Consider the following 21845-nt stretch of genomic DNA (forward strand, 5'->3'; position numbering starts at 1 on the left):
ATTGGCCAAAAGATGACTGCAATCTTTTCTACATTCTTTTGTGTTTAGAGTTTTTCTCTATGGAACCAGCCTTGACTGTTTTAGTTTTGTACCCACTATGGTAAGTTTTGGCTTAGAAGTTGAAACCTAAGTAGTTGCTCAATAAAAAATAAAATGACCTTCTGCTGGTGTCCTTCTGCCACAACTATAAGTTCCTCTGAAGTCAGGCACGTGGTAAGGCCTGAGCTGTAACCCCTGCCCTCAGTATTTTACAGCCCTTCCAAGAATTCCAGCTCGGTAAGTGGGCCATAGCATGGCCTGCAACTCAGCAGCTGGTAGCATTTCCTACAGAGAGAATTGCTCATGTGACAAGTGAGAAATGCATTGAGTCAGTACTCTTAAGTCTTGGATTCAGCAGAGATTTAAAAAAATTACCCAGAAATATAGTTTCTGTGGAGTGTATGGTTCACCAAAATTGATTTGTTTAGGGTTGGCATGGAAAACGTTCCACTGTGGACCTACACAGCAAACGTGGAGGAAAAAATATGCAATTTATAGCAAGGAGATTGATGTTGCTAAACAACAGCAGGCAGTAGAAAGCAACTCTTTTGCCATTCAGCATTTTGTTTGACCCTCCCAGCCCCCGCTCCCAAATAGTAAAAGGAAATTGGTAAGTATATAAAAAGACAAGAGGTTGTGCCTCAGTGCTTCCCACACTGCTGTCAATGAAGTACCATGCTTGGCCAACAGGTAATGAATAAGTGCTACCAACATGCTAGTTTTTCACAGGCTGAAGCATATTATCTAATGGGTTCCCAGACCACGTGGATTAATTAGCTTTTCTGTGACTCTCCCACTGGCTTGACACATCAGCTCAAGTGATGAACCTGGTATGCAAGGAGGAGTGGAAAGGTGTTTGTATGGAAAACTTGAACCACTGCTCCTCAAGACAGACCTACTTTGTAACATGCACACACACACATATATATGTATATGTATGTATAAAAAAATAAGGAACACTTGTCTCTCTCAATATATATTTTTGTATTTTCCAGAAAGAACGGGCTTTGATAACCAGCCATTTTGATATGTTCCTGGAGCTACTGCACATCAGTCTAGCTTGGAAATACAACTGCATGGAAATGTAACTACACTGTTTATAGAAGTAGCTGCGCTCCTCTGCTGAAGGTAATGCTGCTACTCACATATTTTACCGATATGGCAAATACACAGTTTTCAGAGAGAAAGGCATCTGGGTTTGGGGGGGGGGGGGGGGAGGGGAGGGAGCTTGTTTGTTTCTACCTATCCTATTAAACAAACACTTAAACCACTACTTCTAACTACAGTATACTTAAAGAACTTCTGGTCTTTACAGACCTATAGGCTGCTTTAGCAACATATTTACTGAAAAGAGAATTTGGGCTTCAAAAACTCTAGGTAGTTTTATCTGTGCAGATTCTTCATTGGTTATTCCTTTCTTAGAGTATGATTCAGCTGTCTTCACATCCTACTGTGCACAGCGTGTTCCGTGACTCAGCAATTATTTGTTCTTGTTTTAGATGTTAAAGTCAGGTCTTAAAGGCTACTCTCATCCCAGCCCAAACACAGTCAGCCCTAAAGAGGTCACAATCGGTTAGTACTTGTTCTCCCTTTGTCATAATAAAACTTCTGCAAAAATTAGAAGCCTTCAGTGGCATACTGTGTGCTTTGAATAAAGAGAAACAGTTCCTACATATGGTTGAGGTGTACCAAAGACCAGCTCCTGAACCCCTGCGGCAGCTTCACCTCCACAGACATCATTAGAAACACCTGCCCTGGGTTCTTATCCTGCACTGTCCTTGTTCTGCAAGCAGGGAATCAGCAACTCAATCAGCTTTCAATCTGTTCATTTTAGGTCTGAGACGCAAACCATGTTAAAAATGTGGGGCTCTACAGCACAGATCTTGGCAGCCAGAGATTCTTATGTGCCACAGCCTCAGAGTTGTTCACTTAGTCATGGGATCAACTGCAGATCCTGGAGCTCTGCATAACAAGATGCTTTCATAGCTGAGAACATGGAGCTGAATTTCAGGCTCCTTTGCTCCACAGCAGTCCAGGCAGAGCCCTGTCTGCCACTCAGGAAACTTTGTTAAACGTCTAATGCTGCAAACAGAATGTTTTGGGATCAACAAATCTATTTACCAAAAAAACCTGGCCCATTCGATCTAAGCAAAATGAAAACACTATGAGGCAAGACAAATGTGAGCCTCGCTCATGTGCCAAATTCAAACTAGTTCACTGATCAGATGTCAGGCTGCTTAGGAGAAGAGGCTCCTAAGCACAGAGGCGTAACATTAGATGCTAGGTTTGCACTAACAATGAAGATATAATAGAGAGCTGTTAGCAGTCAGGTCAGCCAAATCTCTTGTTGCACTCAACACGCAGGAAATGTCATTAACCTGAGTGGCAATTTACACTGTGGTTCTTATTTGTTTTAAGGGCTAAGCCTCTGGTGGAGCTTTTAACTGGATTAGATAAAATAGTCAAGGATCATTCTATACTGATATTTACTCTATTAATGATAATAGTTTGCATAGATTATGAATGCAGTGTTTAATATTGACTTTGAAGCTGCCACTCATCACGCCCTCCTGTAGGTAGTTACTGCCTTTCCCTTTACCTACAATTCTACTTGCACAAATGCTCACGTAGTCTATTCCTTACTTTGATTCAGTGAAAACGAACCAGGCTGGGCAAAACATGCTACTAAAAATTTCTAATGTTAATCTACATAGTTTGTACTGAACCAAGTTTGGGGTAGTTACAGTGAGAGAAGCTAATGCACAGATGTACTTTGTCACTGATTGCAAGGCTGGGGGACAGAACCTTTGCCTGTTGGTCAGTGGCACATGACAACAAGTTCACCCTGTCTTGTGAAACCGTTCTGTAACAGGGCTATTATTATGGCTGGTTAAAGGGGACCTAGTCACCACTGGAAGATGATGTAAATGCCAGAAAGAGGAAAACTTTGGTATGGCTATTAGTTGCTTTCTATAAGCAACAGGAGACTTCTAAATCTGTTCAGCATACTAGTGAATGTGCTGAATCCACTGCTCTTGCAATGCTTGGTAAATAGTTAGAAAGGTCAATGTCTGGTTACTGTTTACCTAGTTTCCAAATGCAGTATGGCTGCCTTAGTTTACTGATCATGTATTAAAAATATTAGAAAAAGAAACTGCAGGGCACTGTGCAAAATATGATAATGCCTTGCAAATATCTTGGGTTTCATTCATACGTGTTGTATAGGGTAAGGATTCAAGACTAATATTCTTACAAAATGGAAGAAAAGCAAAGCTAGACCAGCTTAGAAAACCTCTGGTTTCCCCACAAGGTTGTAAGGTCTACATTTAACTCTAGGACTCTGGAATATCTGGCCTTCTGATATTGCTAAACTGGGTGAGAGCTTAAGTGCTACTCCTTGTTCTAAGATGATACTGAGACGTTTGGTGCAGCTATCTATCTGTAAAGGAAAACCAAATTCCAGTTCTGCCAGTATTTACTTCTCTAGAAAATAACAGTAGGGTCTTTGCCAGATATATTCTGAATTATAATGCACTAGCCTTGCTCTCATAACAGGATACATTATGAAATTCCTCACTGTTTCACAGTTTAGTCAATAGTCTCTTTGTGGCTTCACGGGACAAACATTCCCAGATTAGGAAAATAATGAACAACTTCTGAGTAGCATTGCCAATTAGTGACACTGCCAGCATATGGCACTTCGCAGCTCTCCTTACACCTCTTTCTGATGGAACCTGGAGGCAGATGACCCAGACCTATGTGATTTTTTGCCTAACTCCCCAGGCCTCAAGATGATTAAGTACAAGTAAAAGCATGCTTCTGGTAACCTTTACCTTTCCCTGCTCTAAAGTTCTGACAACTGTGAGAATCTGTATTGCTGTAGTCCTGGAGGTACTGCTAAGTACATTCCATTGTTACCTGTCACATGCTAGAAGCTTGTAGGGCTGTGCATACCTGCACAGAAAGACACTGAAGTTTTTCTTGTCTGTGTTGTGGTTCCAGCTATAAGGTAGCAGGAACCTTCATCTACCCATAGACCCCTTCCTGAGTGGACCTGCATTATACATTGCCTGCTGATATCCTCTGTAAATTAATTTTCAAAATAGTTCTCCAAAATCAATTTTTTAATTTCCTGAAATGACAGAACTGCAATCCCAACTGTGCTTTACCCTACACCTTGTTTTTTCTTTTTCTTTTTCTTTTGTTAACATCATAAAGCATTCCTTGCCTAATCTCTTTGCAGCAACTAAAATTTTAGTCCTGTGCAGACTTCCAGCATATGGTGTCCATTGCTCTTTATGAAGAAAGGCAGCCCTTTGAGTTATACCAGCTCTGTAAGTAGCTAATCCTAATTTCTAACAAATCTTCATGCTGTTCATTTCCTATTTAAGCTGGTTGGTAAATAATGGTTAATTGTTCCCCTGACAAAGGCTCCTGAAAGAATCTTCTCCCATGGAGCAGTCTTGCAAAATGCCAAGTACCCCAATTCCCTTCTATTTTAATTGAAACTGGAGAGCTCAGCTGCTTGCCAGCTTGAGCCAATCAGTCGATTGATGTGCCTTGCCCTGCACAGGACACCAGCATGTGTGCATCTGAACCTCTATCAATGCACTTTGGTTTCAGAAGGCCTCTGCAGTACGCAGCAGTTTAATGGGTTGGGGGTCTAAGGCAGGGATTAACTGCTGGATTGTATTTCCTGATTTTTCTTTTACAAGAGCATTTGTACATTCCACTCTAAAATTTTTCCTACTTAACTGAAATTTTTCTCCCCTCGGAGATATAAACACTGTCTTTAGTCAGAAATGACCTTCAGATGAGCAACCTGTTCCTGTTGCCAGCTAAGTCCTTACCCAAATCTCCCATTAAAATTGGTACATCGAAAGCAAAAATGTAATTTTGTATTTGTACTGACAGAAACTAAATGAATGGAGAGCTGAAGAATCTTAACAGGTCTCTAAAGCACTGTGGAGTGTGCGTGCATGCAGTGCAGCATACTCATAATCCTGTTTTACGTTAATAAGATTTGATTTTCAACATTTTCTGCTCCTCCTCTTTTTTCTGCCTTTGCTCCAGCGACTTTACACCCACTGGCTTTTGGGTTTACAATTTTATGTCTCCAATTGATGTTAGGCATCAGATAGTCTTACCATGCTTGCAAATCAGGTAGGCCATCTAACTGCTTTAATTTAAATTACCAGCACAAAAATCAAGCCAGATTTGATCTGGTTTTGTATCCTTTTTTTAACATAACAAAACACAATTTTTAACCAATTGTCATCACTGGCACACTAATCAGCATAGCTGAATAACATAAGCCTGAGTCAATTTTTAAGTTCAACACATGAGTAAACATTAGCATAGCAGGAAACAAAAATATTGCTATGGAGATGCTAAATTACATCAGAATCTTTTTGGCTCATGCAGCAATTCTTATATTTTTCCAAAATGCCTGGTAGCTGCCTTCCTTCTGTCCCTCTACATGTTCTCATTCTGTATTAACTTTTAGTCCAGGTTTAGCAAAGGCAGGCTGACAGCTGCTAACCTGCTCCTCTTAATTCAAAGCAACAAAGCAATCGTTGGCATGTAGGCTACTAAGCAGTGCATAGGAAATAAGTACTTTTTACTCCCAGAGTTATAACTTTACTGCTAGAACAGGTGTGCACATGTTACTTGCAACTCCATGGAATCACATCTCTTTGACAGCTATGGAAAAGAAGGTATTATAGGTATTATTAGTCTCTGAGTTACAAAGATCAGTGTGAAGAGATGGTGATGTAATCCTAAACTACTAGAACACCATATAATCAAGCTTCTAATCATTTTGGTCTCAGTTACAAATCTTTGATTCACATACTGGAGTTATCTATGCTGTCCTTGCAATATCTGAACTTAGCTAATTGCTTTCTAGCTCCCCAGAGGTGTCACCAAATTTTAGTTGATGAGCTATTCTTATTAATATCATGTCCTTAAAATGTAACACGGCGTTGCTTTCATCTGTTAAATGGCTATTTATACCAGATGCAACTGCAGTTCAGTGGCAGATGAAGAAATGACTGTGAATGATTTAGATACTTATTATGGACATGTACGATTGTTATAGTGGACTGAACCAGAACAGACCTATAGTTACTAGGGCAGTGCATTCACACAGCAGCCGAGGCCAAAAGCCACAGAGGAAGGGACAGGAGACAACCTGTGCAGAATCATCCACATCAGCTTGTACAATGAGAGAACCAGGCATTTTCCTCACAGGAAAATAAGTAGCTTATACAGCGTAAGCTGGGTGCATTTTAATGGTTATCAAAAAGAATAGTAGAGTCTGACCATTCTCCTTCCTGCTGCAGTTTCTTAATGCTGGATGTAGTCTTTCATTCCTGCTGAAAGTTTCAGTGGCAACCTGAAGGGAGCCATCTAACCCTAGGATGACAGAAGCTTTCTGCATCTGATGTCTTTTTTACCATTCTTTCACTATGCAATATACAACTCATGACAAAAACTGTTAGCCAGGTTCTTCAAATATGCTTCAAATATGCATGCTTTGGTTTGGTAACTACCCCAAAGTTATACTAACTTACATACTAACAAAGACATACTTAAACCTTAACAGTCATACTACTGCTATCTCTCCAGCTGTCTCTCAGTTACTAGTTCTCCACAATAATTAGTTTCCTCTGCTTCCGTTCCTCTGGCAGCTTCCAGAAGAGAAATAAGGTAAGTAGGCACCATGCAGGTGTTATGATCAAGCTTTGCATGTGTAGTTCCAAGAGGTGAACAGAGCTAGCACTGGGATGCTGATAGTTTCCACGTGGAGCTGTTAGAATCTCTGATGTAACTGCATGTCATGTCAGGAGAGTTTTTCGCCATGTTTGATATTGTGTCTAAATAAGCCATGATACCAGCATGTCCAGCTGGACTAGTGATACACTTTTACTCCAGCGATACCACCAGCTGCAGAAGCAATCTGCTCAGCATTGTAATGCCAAAAAGTTTTCATGGCAACATTGTGTGGATAGTAGCTAATTACATGCTGCCCAGTAAAAAGCTGATGTATACTTTCAGGCAGCGACGTTGAAAGGAATGGAAAATGTGTGTGTCATCAGAGAAAACTTTTTATACGTTCTGCATATGGGTTCATCTGGGACTCAAATTTTCCTTCTTGTCAAGATGTCCCACAAAGCCACGGAGGTTATCTTGACTTCAGAACAATGAGTGCTACAAAGCTGTTGAGTTTATTTCTCTTTGTTGCCTCTGGAGAGATGTGGATTTGCTGTGGTACCGTATCAGTAGCACAGACCTCTGGGATACTACTGATGTAGTGCCTCACAGCTCAGTGGCTAATTTTTATGCTGTTTGAACAATGTGCTCTGACATGAACAGCTTATTGTTTGTTAGTTCATGCCAAGAGCTTTGTGTATGCAAACTTGCATGCAAATCAGGCTTAATTTATTATGTTTCCCTCCAATGAGAGTGGAAGGAGAAAGAAAACCATTTAGTGCCAGCTATATGTTTTCCTATGAACAAGGGCAGCTATTAAATGATTTATGGGAAGAACGCTAAGAATGCAGTAAGTTCAAAGAAGGTGGAGCATTATCTTTTTTATCTGCTCACTACACTACAAGTGGGCAGATCTCAGATGATAGGCTTTCAAATCTGTATTCTTTACTCTTACACTCTTAAAAAAATTAAAAAAAAAAATCCAGCAGTTCTTGCATGGAGGGGAGGAAGGAGAAAGAATGCAGGATTTGATGGTCACTCACTCTTTCTCCCCTGCCTGTTGCTTTGTAGGCTGCTGCAGGGCACAGTGTAGCTTCAGCTGCAAATAAGCCTTCCCTACCCTAGGCCTGCCACAACTGGGAATAGCCCTACTTAGCTTAGGTCTAAGGAATTCTCTCAGACCTGATAATATTAGCACTGGAAACAAGTCTTCCTTGGCCAAATTGTGGATGCTTTGGAATGCTCAAACCTCTTTAACCTCTGAACTTGCATGATGATTTCCCTTCCACAGTGAAATGGGTATCATTTCCACAAAGGCGGGTTGGGGTTTTTTGTTGTTGTTTTTTTTTCAGATGGTGTTACATAGTTTATTAGAAAAATCATATCTTAGCTATAAAATTCTACAGGATATCTTAACAATAATATTCATAAGCTGCCCTTACCACAGATCTCACTTTGTGTTAAATTGAGCAGACCTACCTTAACTGCCAATAAAGTCAGCGTTATTTTTCACTTAACTTTATTGGGTTCATTCCTATTCAGTTCTGTCAGGTTGACAATATGCTTACAAAAATCCACACTAAATGAGAAACATGCCTTTCCAGCATGGACTTGTAAAAGATGCTGAAACACCAGTCCTATCCAGATGCAAATAATGAAAGCTACCAACTCCTGGGATGCTACATGATCCCTTACAATTTTCCACCACTTACTTAATCTCTCTCCCTCCCTATAACAGGAAAACTGTAGAGCAAAATTTATCTGACAGTTTCCTTGTTGCCTACAGAAAATTTACCGAGTCTGCTACAGGTTTCATCTTGTGTGTTCTAAAATCCTAGGATCTGTGATAGGACTAGCACGCTACCTTAATTGTTTCTCTGAATCGCACTTTGCACTGCAAGCTATCTCCATTCATAGCTCCCTCGCAGAGCATGTACTGAGCCACAGCTCTCAAAGACGTGTAGACTGAGGCTATTTTAACTTATACCTCATCTCACATACGACTGCATTAATAAACATGTGACTAACCTTCTCTTATTTGATCTGATAATTAAATTGTACTAAACTTAGGAAACCTTAACAGTTTTCCTGGACCACAAGACTGTTTCCTGTTCTGCTTCCAAGTGACACATACGGGCTAACTCTGGCTAGTTACAGAGCAAAATATTCCTCAAATCTGGCTTTATCTAATCCTGTCTCTAGGCACCTTGAGTAGATATATGATAAGATAAGCATTCAGACCACGCATTGCTTTCCTAGTATACTGGCTGTATCCTTCTGTATTTTTATATCACTCTGATACAAAATGGATGCAGCTAAACAGCATGACGATCTGTAATCTTCTCCTACAAGCTAGGAGAGGAAAACACGGGTCACCTGCAGGTTTTCTTGCACTATGTAATTTCTATTTGTCATGTAGAATGTTATTGAAAGCAAATATTATAACTGTATGCACTTTTGGATGCTAGTATTTATGCAAATAAATATGCAAAGTGGCATGGCCTTTTAGCTCCTGGCAGTTTAATAAGGCAGCCCTTAAAGGCTGGAAGCCCTCAGACTGCTATCAATCAGGAATTTTTTTTCCTCTATCAAAGTGTATTTAACATTCCTAACCCTGTGCAAAAGGGGAAAAAATAAGGTCATAGCTGTGGAAAAACCTGTTGATGATAACTGAGAATATGAAAATGAAGCAGTCAAGCAGGCTGTGGATAACACAGGCCATGTCTACTTAAACAAAAGCAAAGCCAGAAATATAAACATGAAAATTCTGGAACAAGAGCGAAAGCGAAGCCACCAGTTGTGGTCAGATTAATCCTTTAATATTGCTGTTATTTCCTTGCTACCATGTGGGACAGCTGATGGCTGGAGCAGCCTATTATCCCAAATAATAACTGCTCAGGTGGAAATAACACCAACAAATATGACAGAGGTGGGTCTGACCTATACTGTGGGATCTGAATTCAGAGCACCAATGAGCAAGCAAAAAAATCTATAAGTTGTGAATTTTCCAAATTTGTTTTACATGGGACACTGTTTCAGACATGAGTGACAGCAGAAGTATCAACTACTTCCAATATAGTTTACCAAAACTGATGTGAAGGTTAATGTTATAGTGGTTTCTATATGGCTTTTAGAGTTCCTCAGTATGGGGAGGTCATTATTCTTATCTGTGTGATGAACAGTAAAGAAGTCCATTATATTACTACATTGTACAATTTATTTATTCAGATTATTCATCTGCTAATTAGTTTGCATTTGCAGTTTATACTTGGCATGGCTATTTTTCACCTAAAATTTACAGAAAGTTGTAAAATCAGATTTCAGTGGACAGCTGTACTTACCAAATACACTGTTCCGTGTACTGCGTGCACAGATTTCTGCACATACGTACAGGCTGGATTTGAACCATATCGGTTAAAGCAGTTAAGCAAGTGCTTATCTTTAAGTACTCCTGAAAATTACTCAGGTGCTTAAAAAGGACATGTATCTATTTCAGCACTTTGTCGCACCAAGCTGTTTATACAAGCTGTGGAGCTTAGGCAGTTACTATACTAATGACGGCACTCATACCCTTATGACAAAATAACGTTATTTAGGAAGCCTGCTTAAATGTCTTCTTTTGATTCTTTGACTGATAATTTAGTTCCATATTGGCAAGAAAGGAACTCGTTGGCAATAATGACAGTACAGTGTAGAGTGCTAGCTGAAGAATACCATGTGCAGTCATAATACAGAGTCTTCAGTGATGTCAGTAATTTTAAGCCACACTACACTGCCTCCAGGTTGTGCTAGCTGACCTTAGAGTACTGATCCTTGTTAGAAAAAACAGAACAAAAAGCAGAGGCGGCATGTATTTTTAACGTGGCTCCATTTAGTGCTTGGCACACCACCTCAATGAGTTGGATGGTTTAATGGCAGGAGCACTACTGTGTGGAGTGAGGACTTAATAGCCCGGGGTTGTGAAAGGAGTCAGGAACTCCTTCAAACACTGCCACCAAGGCTTCTGTCCCAAAGTTTTGTCCATGATCTCAGATAAATCCACACCCTTTATGATCTAGAAGTACAAAGCCACATTCCTTTACCCTCCTAGGAAGAGTGTTGAAAAGACTTAGTACAATCATAGGGCACATGATGGTGGGTGCAGAGTGCATGTTTTGTGGGTAAAGCTTGGCCTTTGTCTCTCTGTGCTGTATGCTGCTTCACAATCCTGTGTGCAGGATCATGTGAAACTCTTGTCACCTGCAGTCTTTCCACATGCCTTTATGAAGTAAGCATTCAAGCAGGTCACAGTGGTACATGGCCACAGTGCAAGGCACCCCTCGCAACCCCTCAATGGCTTTGGAAAGCCAGCATATGGACTAAAGCTCTGCGAGTTGTTGATACAATACAGCTAGCAGGAACTGGGATGACAGCTAATAACACACCAGGTTTCAGTAAATCTTGCTTATGCAAAACTGTTGCTCTCAGCTTTTACTCTGTTCTGTCTGTACAGATTTCATTATGGAGCTAGTATGCTAAATCATAATTGTTTTATATCATACATAGAATACTGCAAAGCAAAATTTTCTGTAGTTAGCTAAACTACTCTGTGGTACACTTTAATCATAGATTCTGGGAAAGAATGTGTGAAAATGTGAAGTTTTTTTTAAATTCTCAGATGCTTTAAAAATAGATGTGTATTGAGGAGGTGGGATGTGTTATCTTTTCAACGTGGTCTACCTTGCTCATTATTTATTCCCAAAGCTGAAGAACAAGAGAGTGTGGTTTACGTTAATTCAAGGTTTGTATATATCAGAACCGCTTATAGACTAGATTCACTCTGTCCTCTGGGTCTTTTACAACCTCTAGCCATGTACTGTAGATGCACACTTGGGCTGAAAAGATGTTGGCATTTGAGATATTTTTACGAGAATGGGCTAATTATATTGATAAATCAGAGAAAATTAGCAGTGTACGAATTACAAAATCAAAATGAAATATATGGGTAATTAAATACAAATAATGGAATAGGCCAGTTTTAAGGTTTACTTATCAAATTGCATCAAAGTTGGTGAAAAGGGACAGAAGTGACTCCTGGAAGCAGGCTTTTGCCAACTGCTGGTTATGATCTCCCACAGTAGCTAAAGCTACGTTACAAATCTAAGCTAGACTTACAAACTAGAGTGAGTGAGGCTGCCTGTACTCCACACAGTGAAAAACACTGACGTGTTCTTCTGTGGCCTCGAGTTTCTGCTGAGTCCTACGGCCTGATAACTGGAAGTATTTCAGTAACTGATACTTGTTGCAGACGAGATCTACCCAGAGTATGTCTACTCCTGTTGCAGCAATGCTGTGGATTGCAGTTCAAACGTCACTCAGACAAGTCTTCGGCTGGCGATCCACCGTAGTAACTACAGCATCTAACTGAAGTCACTCTCTTCAGTCACTCACATAGTTCATTTGCATGTAATCAGTCAGGCAATTTACTTCCACAGTTTAAAGAAAAAAGTAATGGTTCTTTAATTTACTCCCTAAAAAGAAGATATGCCTGAAAACCAAACAGGCACCCAATTTTTGGACTATTTTTTCCAAATTTCCTCTCACGTAAGGTATAGGAGTCATGTGTCTGACACTGTAGAAAGTGACCTACTTGTTCCCTCCACCGGGAACAAGTTCCACCTTTTAGAGTCCATTTCATTTTGAAACACAAAAACAAGCTACAGTTCAACCATCATTATTTCCATCTGGCCTGTATAAACTGAGCTCATAAACATTTCCTACCACTTCCAGCCGGAGTCATTCCTTTTCTTTGGCTTTATAATTCCCCTTCCAGCTAGAAGGTGGAGTTTCTTTTGGAACCCACTGTCATTCTGTGCTTTCTTGTTAGGACAGGGTAGGCAGGAGGTGTCATTACAACCATTCACTATGCTTACACACTGCCTAAACATAAGCCTACCTTAATAAATTCAGTGAGCTTTCCTGGTTCATGCAGGTAGTTAGTGGCTAGGCAGAACAAATGTTCCTGTTAAATCTCTCATTAGATGTTTAAAACATCAAGTTGCCTATTCTGACCACAACAGAAGAAAGAGATCCTTTATGGATCCTACCCCTCTTCCCAAATGTAAAAGCACACAGAGTTAATCTGAGGTGAAGACTGAATCAGCCTTCGCATTACTGTAACAAAACAAAGTCTCTTTAATAAAGCCCACCAGTCAGGTGTTTTGATCAGATACACAAGCTTTTCATGAATACCATACAAAATTGTTTGTTTGTCCTTCTCTAGAGCTACCTGCCTAGGCTGGTACTTGAAAGAGGAATGATGAGGAAGATGAGCCCAACTGAGGTAAACGCATCTACAGAAGTCCCTTTGCCTGGTAAAACTACAAGGAGAACAACTAATCTCTCACAGCAATTATGTAAGTACTTAGATCCATTTTACAAACTCAGTGCTTTATTTTCTTTTGTCTGCTTTATACTTACTTTGAACACTGCTAATGAGTGACAGAAAACACTTCTGTACGTATTAAATACAGTCTGATATTTTCCCATGCATGTCCAGTGTATGCTTTTCCTTCTAAAGGAAGCAAAGTGCTATATAAAATTTTCTTCAGTAGCCTTCCCTGTGAAATATGTATTGCCTGCAAATTATGCATTTATTTCCATTTTGCTGATTTGAAAATTGAGGTTTGGAAAGAATGGAAATATCTGAGGTGGGACACTAAGCTGGCACTGCCTGCATGGATAAAGTTGTTTGAAATTTAATTTGAGAATTATCAGGGTCTTCTTAAGGTATGGAAGTCTTTCTAAAGGCCCAGACTGGGCTTCTCTTGTGTGTTCAGTAGAGTAGCTTGGGAAATTACAGGGAAAACCATCAATTTTTTCTCCTGCTTTCTCTTTAAAAACACGCAAGGTCATCAACGGCAGAAGCTGAAGGTTTTCCAGTAGGGAAGGTTGCATCAGCCTGATCTGTAGGAGGCATTGCATTTCGTATTAGTGTTCAACTAGATACAGTAAGGCTTAAAGAGGAGTAAGATTTTGTTCTGAATTAGAAACAGAATAGGTCTGGGTCAGACTCACTTTCTGCTTGCAGTACAAAATAGTGGGCTACATGGATACTTTTGGGTTAATGAGGCATCACTGGGAGTAGTAGATTGTCACAAGATTGATCTGCTAAAACTAAAACGCTGTTGCTGCTTCAGTCATGATTTGACTCAACCTTTATGTTGAGCAGAAATGAGACTGAAAGAAATCTACAGCTGAGATGTCTATATTTGACATGTAATGCAAAGAATCATTCTGAACAGTAAGTAAGTGTTCCTTTCTGCAAAGATGTGTTGTGATTTGACAGACACTTCTCTGAAAGATTGTCTCATTTTCAAGAGTTACCACAAAAAACAATCCACTAATACTACGGATTATGCTAAATACTGGGTATATGGGCATTTATACAATCGCATTCTTCTGAAAAATTCAAACTAATACCAGTAACTAATTCACTTAAGCCTTTTAAGGCTGTTATAAGCCCTGTATGTAAATATTTTGCAGACCAATGCACTGAAAATAAGACAAATTCTCAATGACTTTTCCAGTCAGCAAAGCTGTGTTAAAGATCTTGAACAGATTTCAAAATTTCTATGTCCACTTCTGATTGTGGGATCACATTATCCCAAAAGCCATTCCCTTCCCCAAGACCTGTCTATTTCCCCCTTTAAGAGACTTTTATATCCCTTCCCATTTAGTCTGTACAGCAGCGTTGTTAATGTGACAGCTGACAGTCACAGACAGGACAAGGAGGACGTAGCATACTGACAGTTTTAGTTTACTGGGTTATTATGTGCTCTGTTAAAAGGTGTAATACAATGCAGTTCCCTATATTGCAATCAGAGGTAATACTAGAAGCATCGTCTTCCTGCTTTGCCCTGGACTTCTTGTTGTATCATCTATGTGATTATATTTTACAGCAGGTAATTAGTCCTTGGTGCAGTCCCCGAAGGAAGAATAATCCCTCTTTACCTTCCTTGCAGAAAGGAGTCTTCACACATTTCCAGTGAACAGACCTACTTAAACTGAATGGTGATGGCTCTTTGAAGAATTATAACATCAGACCTCTAGTTATAAAATATGTATATATATTTTAACTTCACTATACAGACTTTTAAAGTCAGCAGGAGCTGTCTTCTCTTTAACCCCCTGCATCTGTCGTTATTCAGTTAAAAAACACTTTTATAATGGACCAGAATTTAAGCATCGCTGAGCATTCTGCAGTTATTTCTGGTTAGTGGTGGTAAACAGGTACACCCTATGCCTGTCATAGTATTCAAAATACTCCACTCTTCCCTTTCAAGAAGTGCAGAACTTTGGAAGAAATACAGTCCTTAAATCAACATGTTTCACATAATGGTTGTAAGATTAAAGCAGAAAAGATATGGAGTAGCTGAGCCCTGTTAGGACATTCCTTAGGTGTTGATGATGCAAATTTATAAAGAGGCGTTCCATTAGCTGAGTTGGTGATATAAACACTAACTGCATTTGTATTTTTCCAGTGCCTATGGTACTTCTGGTGTTAACTCTGTTACAGTGCATTTTTTAACATTTATGTAATAGACAGTCTCTTAAATAATGGCAAGTGAAGACACTGTGTATTCTAATAAAATAACCTTTCATACAACAAACATAAGCAGCAAATGAAACCTAAGAAACTAAGCGCAGAAAGATGTGATCATGCATATTAATGATCCTAGAATGCTAAAAAATTACCGTGAAGCATGCAAAAGTAAACATTACCCTTTTAGTTATGCAATATTTCCATCATGAAAATCTCCTTATAAATATGTAAAGCTGTTTTCTTAAAGAATTTACTTCTGTTTAGATTGTTTTTCAGTTTAATATTGATTGAACAACCTAAAACCATTATGAAAAGTTAATATTTGTTATGCTCGCATTTACTTTTCATTTCCTGTCATGAAATGGATTCTTCAGAAGACATATTTGAATCGAAATTATTGCAGGTCTTAAAGCTTCTGACCTTCTGTTCATAATGGTACATGAACAAGCACTTTGTCATATCCCATCCCTATATGTAACGTTAATTAAAAAGTAACGTGTATGCAAAAAAGGGTTTGTTAGTGTCCAGAAATATAAATGCAAGAGTAAACACTTGCAGACCACTGCTACTGTAATACTGCTGTTGAAAGGTTAGCTTTTGGAGCTAAGCTGGAAACAAAATTTGAAAGCCACCCAAGAAAGGCAGAAAACACAACAGTGCAGCAATGATTAAGATTCTTGTTCAATTTTAGGTGTAAATCAAATGCAAATACTATCATCAGCCGGACTTTCCTATTTACCTACATATGTTCTTTCTATCCTATAAGAAGCCTACAAAGATATTCAGCTTCAAGTTTGCATTGGTACTTTAGGAGCAACTAAATCATTATATTTTAAAACAGACATGCTTTTCTGTGAGTAAATAGTTAATTTTTTTCTCCAAGACTTTCAGGTATCCTTTGTCTGCTTCTAATGTACAATTTATTTCATTTTATGGGAACTTAAGAAATTATATAAATGGTAGACTATAATAATGCTATAAATAATACGACACGATTACTTATTTTGGATATTCTGTTTCAAGGCTGATGTGAAAGTACTGAAATTACCTTGTAAAATCCTGTTTCACATACCAGGAAAGTCCAGAGAAATACCACTCCAGGGCATTATTACAAGGTAGTTTGAGACAATGCCGGAGAGTGACCATGCAGCAAGAGCAGTTCACTGTGGCAATGAATTCTGCATCTGCAGAAGGAAACACAGTGGGGAAACGTAGTAATAGAAACCTGTAACAATGTAAAGACAAAAGTATCTATAATTAGTAGCCATTTAGATAGAGAAATTTTCAGGAAAAAGATACAACCCAATAATGTACAGAATAGAGAGAAAGAGAAATAGTTGTTCTCATAATACTGTGTTATATATAGCCAGGAAAATGTCATGTTCATTATACAGTATGGAAAGAAGTAGATTATTTTAATACTCTATGTTTGCATCTTGCTGAAAAATGACCTACAAAAGTTACAAATAAAAAAAAAATGTCTTTGCAATTATGTTAGGAAAAACGCACACAATACAAATGCTATTGAAAAGCAAACTAAAGAGTTTGATCTTGATTCCATGCATGTGCAAGTCACAGGTGACTGCAATATCTACCTAAAACTGGAAAATGCAAGATGAAAATCAGGCCCAAAATACAATTCCTGGGGGAAAAAAACTCCATATATCTATGTTTATAATATTTAGCAATAAAATTTACAGCCCTGTTATCTGCTAGCTATGCAAAAACAAACACTTGTACAGGTGGAGTGTGCCGCCTGTTTATATGTAAACACATGGCCTAATCCTGCCTTAGGGCACTTTAATGTTATAGCACACAAAGCTCCAGTGAGATAGCCTTGGTTTTAGAGAAACCAGCCAGCACAGGAGAAAGTTAATTTGTCTAAACCACCTGGAGGCAATGGAAGGTGAAGTTCCAGTCAAAGCTGAAGTTCACTTACCTAAACAGACTTGGCATAGATCAGAGCTAAGTGAACAAGCAAAGCAGAAATCTGAGCTTGCCCAAATCACCCATGTGAGAATTCTGTTTGAGCAGAGCTGCACAATGGCTGCATGGCCCACTGTCACACAGCCTCAATGCAGAACGACAACACATGCTCCATATGCCCTCCTCTGGGGTCCCACTACTGTCAGTGACGCCTCTGCACCACTTCCCAATAGTGACGAGAGGGTAAGCCTGAAGAGGCTTACCACTGTAATCTAGAAGTTACCTTCTCTCTGGAACCTCACAGAGAATACAGAGAGATGAGGTTTGGAGAAGGTTCAAATTTTCTCCTCTTTTTTCTGAGTAATTGTTTCAGAGCAATTTACACTACACATAGCATTCTCAAACTGTATTTTTAAAGATCACAGGTAAGGCTTCCAGTTTCTTCTTCCAGTCACAGCCAGTGCGTTTGATAAGGCAATTTAAATTAAACGTTTATGGATTGTCAGGCTGTTTTTGTTGGTATGCTCATCTAGTAAAGAAGACACTGAGTTAAATGATTGTTTCAATTCTTAAAGCCAGTCTTGCAAAACTTGACAAATTCTCAGCAGTTTGTCTTCACTGGAAAGAAAGTACTACGAATTTTCAGATTTGTGATGGTCAGGTGTCAGCTTTGCTACGCAGCAAGCTGTAAGGAAACGACTACCTGTCCCTAGGAGGGACTGGAGGAGCTGTGGAAAGGCAATAGAGAACAATGAACTTGCATCCTTCCTGCATAGTGCACTGGTTTCCTGCACAAATGAAAGTGGCTTAGGGCCTTACCCTACATGCAGGAGAGGCAGCAAGCAAGCCTCATAAAGCTTATATGAGAAGTTTCTGCGAGGGCTGTAGCCAGCATCTGATAAAAAGCCCAATTTTTTTGTGAAAATTGCCCCTTTGATGTAAGTTATCAGACAGACCAAGGTAACATAGGCCTTAATCAACATGAAAAGTCTGTATATGAAGCATCTCAGGTTGTCTTCACTGCTATAAAAAAGGGAGTCACCTGAGACACTATGTATCCAAGATATGTGATGCCCATGCAGCAAGGTACATTAGTTTGCTACAAGGCAAGAGACATGGTTAAGCCTAAGAAGAAGACTGACAACAGTGATTTTATTCTGTGGTAAAACTTAAGTGCTTTGTCATCTCTTTAACTTGGGATGGTTGACAAGTATTAGCTACAGCAATAAAAAGGACACACCATCTTTAGCTGTGAAAGCTTTTTTTCCCCACTACCACCAGAAGGGAACTCTACCCAAAACCAGGACTGAGGAGGAGAAACAGGACACTAACTGAGTTTACTGAAGTAAACAAGTTTGCTGGACTCTCTGACAAAGGCAGTACCTTTACTTAAGGTTAGGTCACGATGTCAGCTGTATAGAGTAAAATTAAGTCTTAAGTGAAAAGACAAATGCTATTTTTTTATTTGAGTTTTGTTTGTAGGACAGATTTTTTTGCTATTGTTCAGCACATAGGTTTTTATAGTGGATTTACTGTGTATCTGTAGTGCTGACTTCTTCAAGACAAATCAGAGCTGACCCAAAACATGTTCAAGTTTCCAAAGCATTGATGACCCTCCTCTAATTTGTTTTCAGCTCAGCCAATCTTTCTTTAGAACTCACTTTCCTCCACCACCATTTACAACATGCATAAGGGAAAAACTCTGGAAGTTGATATGGATTTACTGCAAAATGGAAATGACACAGTTGTCAACAACTGCTAAACTGAGAACAGTTGTTCTTTCTAATGTGCTATGAGATTTAGGTAGGATAGAAACAGGTCTGCCTGTTTGCAAATGTTTGAGTTCTGTATGGGCATGAGGAAGGAAAACATTCATTTGGAAAAAAAAAAAAAAGGCATTTCAGGAAATGTACAGTCTGACTTTGAACTGTTTAACACCTAAACAACAGATGGTGAGGCTGCTGCAGATCAGGCATAACAAGGAAAATGACTTCCTCCTGATCCTTCACACTGTCATGCTTTAAATTCAAATGATTTTCTATTTTTATTTTAAATGAACTGGAACTGGACATACACAATTCCATAGGCCCTCATGGGATATACCCACAAAAGCTGAGGGAACTGGCCGATGTCATTGTGAGGCCACTCTTGATAATCTTCGAAAGGTCATGGTGATCAGGAGAGGTTCCTGCAGACTGGAATAAAGCAAATGTCACTTGTGTTTTCAAAAAGGGTAGCAACAAGGACTCTGGGAACGACAGGCTGATAAGTCTCATCTTGATCCCTGGGAGGGGGATGGAGCACATAATACTGGAAGCTATTTCCAAACATATGAAGGAAAAGAAGGCAATTCAGAGTAGTCAGCATGGATGTAGAAACAGGAAATCATGCTTGAACAATTTGACAGCCTTCTAAATGAGATGACTGGCTTGGTGGGTTAGAGAAGAGCCACACATGCAGGTTATCTTGACTTTAGCAAGGTTTTCAACATTGTCTGTGAGGATGTTATGGGAGACAAACAGATGAAGTATGGGCTGGGTAAATGGACAGTGAGGTGGACTGAAAACTGGCCGCTACCCCACTAGTACCCCACTCAAGGGGTTGTGATCAGCAGCATGAAGTTTGCAAATGATAAAACTGGGAGGAGCAGTTGCTTTGAATCCCTAATGGCCAACGCAGCCTGGCATTTGAGACATGAATATTCTCAAAGTGATGTTTCTTTTTTAGATCCACAACATACATGTCCTTAAAAAGTAAGATAACATAATATAGCCAAACTCCTTTGTTAAATGTGTTTACAAACATGTCATGGAGCCACTGTGCCTAAAGAAGTAAAATGACAGTATTCTGCAGAAACAAAACAACCCATGATGCATAAATGCCAGCAGCAAGTAGTCTTAAGGAAGTGTGTTTTATTTAATATTAAAAAAAAAAAAATCCAACAACAAAGACGCAGTAAATTGGTTTACTTCAGTGAGAGTTATGTATTCACCATGTAGAAGTCCTCATAGTACGTCTCAAGTGCCCGTGCTGGATTAAGACTGTAACTAGAGCTTGAGGAAAAGGAGTTCTTCTCCCTTCCTCTCCTGCTTTTCTCTGGCCATTGAGAAGTCACGTCATGTCCATTTGTTGAGCCTATCTTAACAGTATAGATTCTCATACAGAATGTGTGAAATCTGTGAGAGCGCTGTATTAACTGATGCCAATGTACCATAGGGTTTGCAGCAGCATGCATGGTTTTGGAAGTAAATCGCATGTATACTTTGATCACATAACCCCCTCGCTACTCTCACTAGCTTCATGAGTCTGTTTCTCACTTTGGGATTCAAATTCCATGAGCTAACATTTGCACTGGTCTCTCCATGGGCTAGGCAATGACTCCATTTTAACTAATATCACAGTTTAGCCGCTATTATTATCAGAGAATAGCCATATTGTAAGTTACAAAAAACCTGGCATGATGCTATTGTTGTTCCTTGGTCTGAACAGAGATCCCATTCCTGGGGTCATGATTTAATGAATTAACAGTATCTTCAGTACTATTTCAGTTACTTATTAGGAGAGGAAGTCCCTTTTCTTGGCACACACACACACACACACAAAGCATTTGTGTCCTTAAAAATGCCAGCTTTTTTTTTCAACCAGGCCTCTGTTTCAAAAAGGAACTGCTTGCAGCCTTGCTGCTTCACAGTTTTTCCATATTCCCTCCTCTAACACCATTATTGTTGCAGGCTTGACCCTGTGTTGCTACTGCTTGGGTAACAGCTTGTTATTTTAACAGTCTTGCTATCCTTAATTGCTCTATTTAGCCCAATCAGAAAGCGACTAACCTCTCTTAGCTATTACTGCCCTCATCTCCAACACAAGCTTGGTGGCAGCCACTGATAGCCAGAACAACAAAGTATTGATCATGAAGTGAATAAACACTCTGACTTTTATTCATGAAAGCAAATAGCTATACAAGTTTAAGGTGTTGGAGCCCCTCAGTTGCCTGCCCCTTCCCTCTTTCAGAAGACAAAGGCTCTGACTCTGATGGGTGGTAACTACAGGCAGAATGGCAAAGAGCTTAGCTGGGCCTTGAACTGCCACAGCAAGACTGCAGAACTCATCTGACGGTGCTTGAAGACTATAAAACCCAACATGGGACAAGAATAGTATAGGTATTAGTTTCAGAGTGGAGATTCTTCTTCCCTTGCTGTATTTATTTCACATATTTGTGAAATATGCTACAGTAGATACCACTTTTATGTATATCATCTGACAGTGCTGCTCTGAGCCAAAGACTTTGCTACAAAAAGATATATTTCTCTGTGATGGATCCAGTGAAAATAGCATACAGGTTACGCAAAATTTATGGGGAAATGAGATCCCCATTAGCTAGTTATATCAGTGTGAAAACTTCCTGTGCCCGCCTGGACTTTATATTGAGAAAGTAATAAACACTATAGAAAGAAAAAAAAAAAAAATCTGTTTTCAACATTCAAGACAGAACCTCAAGTTTCTGTGGGGTCACATCAGGCCATGGTATAAACTTTCTGCGGCTCAAAAGAAAGCTCTAGTGTTGATTCAGAAAGTCAGGTGA

The 21845-nt window shown here is 39.4% G+C and overlaps 1 long non-coding RNA gene across 1 annotated transcript; it reads left to right on the forward strand.

Annotated features, from left to right (window-relative positions):
• The first annotated feature begins 689 nt into the window (after nucleotides 1-689).
• Nucleotides 690-14960, forward strand: LOC138069071 (uncharacterized). The gene is made up of 5 exons (XR_011143857.1): nucleotides 690-729; nucleotides 1035-1167; nucleotides 4283-4373; nucleotides 13016-13148; nucleotides 14757-14960. It is a non-coding gene; the product is annotated as an uncharacterized lncRNA (long non-coding RNA).
• The last annotated feature ends 6885 nt before the right edge of the window (nucleotides 14961-21845 follow it).

This window comes from Struthio camelus, chromosome 13 (genome assembly GCF_040807025.1).
Source record: "Struthio camelus isolate bStrCam1 chromosome 13, bStrCam1.hap1, whole genome shotgun sequence".
NCBI lineage: Eukaryota > Metazoa > Chordata > Aves > Struthioniformes > Struthionidae > Struthio > Struthio camelus.